Source organism: Schistocerca gregaria, chromosome 3 (assembly GCF_023897955.1).
Source record: "Schistocerca gregaria isolate iqSchGreg1 chromosome 3, iqSchGreg1.2, whole genome shotgun sequence".
NCBI lineage: Eukaryota > Metazoa > Arthropoda > Insecta > Orthoptera > Acrididae > Schistocerca > Schistocerca gregaria.
This window is the reverse complement of record NC_064922.1, coordinates 583,968,156-583,970,655: the sequence shown is the minus strand read 5'-3', so window position 1 is coordinate 583,970,655 and position 2,500 is coordinate 583,968,156. Positions and strand designations below refer to the sequence as shown.

Genomic DNA, 2,500 nt, shown 5'->3' with positions numbered 1-2,500 from the left:
CCACGTTGGCCCCTAACCTTACCCACGTTGGCCCCTAACCTTACCCACGTTGGCCCCTAACCTAACCCACGTTGGCCCCTTAACCTAACCCACGTCGGCCCCTTAACCTAAGTTACGCTGCACCTTAACCTAAGTTACGCTGCACCTTAACCTAAGTTACGCTGCACCTTAACCTAAGTTACGCTGCACCTTAACCTAACTTACGCTGCACCTTAACCTAACTTACACTGCACCTTAACCTAACTTACACTGCACCTTAACCTAACTTACACTGCACCTTAACCTAACTTACACTGCACCTTAACCTAACTTACACTGCACCTTAACCTAACTTACACTGCACCTTAACCTAACTTACACTGCACCTTAACCTAACTTACACTGCACCTTAACCTAACTTACACTGCACCTTAACTGTCACATGTAACGTCACAGGAATGTAGCTTTGCCTAACAGCAACTCTCTGAACATAGTTCACTGCTTGGATCCTCTGGTGTCATGTGTATTTCTTGATGCCATGGTGCGTACCCTCACATAAAGGTCTTTCGAGTGTTGCGTACTTTCTACACAGTCCCGCTAACCACTGGAAGGGTGTACCGCTACAGAACGAATATCGCCCTCCCCTCCTGCCCTTCCAAGCTGGTCGGTCAGGCGTTTGTTTGTGAAATGAGCCTTGCAGCTGTTCAGTTGCATTCGGTTGTCGATGCAGTCAGTGTACGTTGTGGTACGGCCTGTGTGGACTGTCCGCTGATGTACGCGTAACCCACACTGATCATCCGTCGTTACGTACTGAGTGACATAATGTGGCACATGCTTGACCGTACACCGGCTGCGCCCTACAATGGCGAATCATAAGGGCCATATGTTGTGCACGATGCTACTTGTCTCGTCTCCCCATTACAGCGAGATTGCACTGTTGTACGCCGTACAGACATGTGGTAGGTAGGTACGGACGAAAGTATTGCATGTTGGGCCCCCCCCCCCCCCCTCCTCCCTCTGCCGGGAATCAGCGTGAGCCGTCTGTTGATGTAGCGACGAGGGTTTTCCTATTTAATCGTATTGCCCCACACAACATGATAGCACGGTGGACCGCGTTCCACATCTGCGACATGCTACAGAGGCCGGTTGACAGTCGACCGCGCAAGGGACATTGCACACGTGCGCGGACCATCTTCCACGTGTTCTCTCGTGTACATGCCGCAGTGTGTATGTGGGCTGATGTAGCGTGTCGTGACACATAACATGCAGGCATGCCAGAATCGTAGATTTCGCAAATGTAGATTGACGTATACGATCCGCAAATGAACTGGAAATCAGTTGTTGAGCGGTTGTTCGCGCTGCAGGTGCATCGGTGATAGCGACGATCGGTACATCTGTGAACCGGTTGTTTCGGCGGTACCCGCCATGCCCCCGAACCTGAGTTGGCCATGTGGGTATGAAGCGATACGAGGCTGTGGCTTGGCGGGACAGTCCCCGGCCGGTGAGGGGGGGCCGCCCGGCGTGCTGGCCGCGCGCTGCGTGAGCGCACGCACTACAGCCGGCTGGTGGGGGGCGCCCAGTGGCAGGAGCGCCGGCCGACGGGCCCGGCTGGCGTCCCAGCTATGCGCCGGCGCACCCTGCGCGCGGCGCCAGGCGGCCAAAGTGGGTTCTGCCGAGCCCGGTGCGAAGCGCGGTGGACATCTGCAGTGTGCTGGTCCGATTGCGGACTGTGTGCGTTGAGGATGCGCCGCCGCCCGGCACTCGGCGTCGCGACGCCGTCTGCTGCTCGGTCGCCCCCAGCGGTTCTCGCAGGTGGTTTGTATCGCAGCTCTGCGGACGTGTTGGCGCGTGCGCTGTGCTGGGAGAGTTCGCTTCTGCACCCAAGTGGGGCTTTGCCCTTCTGTGGCGCTGGCGTTGGAGCTGCCGGTCACCGTAGGTGGCGCGTGTTGTTTCCCGCCGGCAATGCCACGACAGCACGCTCCCGGGCCTCTGTCGGCAGCGGCAAGCTCAGTTGGGAGCACGGGTGTTCGCACTGAAAGCGTCTACTCGCCTATCTCCGGGCGATTGCGCCTCTCTCGAACCCGACCAAGTACTTAGGACGGCGCTGCGCGCCGCCGGGACCTGAGAGGGTTTCGAGGTGTATCGTGCAGGGGAGCTCAGCCTCCTCCTGTTTGCAGAATAATTGAGCGGACGCTTGCGTGTTCGCGCGGGCCCTCGGGACACACTCCCGGGCGGCCGGCTGCTCAGCTCTCGTTGACGCAGCTCCCTGGTTGATCCTGCCAGTAGTCATATGCTTGTCTCAAAGATTAAGCCATGCATGTCTCAGTACAAGCCGCATTAAGGTGAAACCGCGAATGGCTCATTAAATCAGTTATGGTTCCTTAGATCGTACCCACGTTACTTGGATAACTGTGGTAATTCTAGAGCTAATACATGCAAACAGAGTCCCGACCAGAGATGGAAGGGACGCTTTTATTAGATCAAAACCAATCGGATTGGCTCGTCTGGTCCGTTTGCCTTG

The 2,500-nt window shown here is 56.4% G+C and overlaps 1 non-coding gene across 1 annotated transcript in view; it reads left to right on the top strand.

The window, feature by feature from the left end:
• Nucleotides 1-2,242: 2,242 nt before the first annotated feature.
• Nucleotides 2,243-2,500, top strand: part of LOC126357239 (small subunit ribosomal RNA) — a 1,893-nt gene continuing 1,635 nt past the window's right edge. The window contains exon 1 of the ribosomal RNA XR_007566188.1: nucleotides 2,243-2,500. This exon is cut by the window's right edge and continues 1,635 nt beyond it. This is a non-coding gene — a ribosomal RNA (small subunit ribosomal RNA).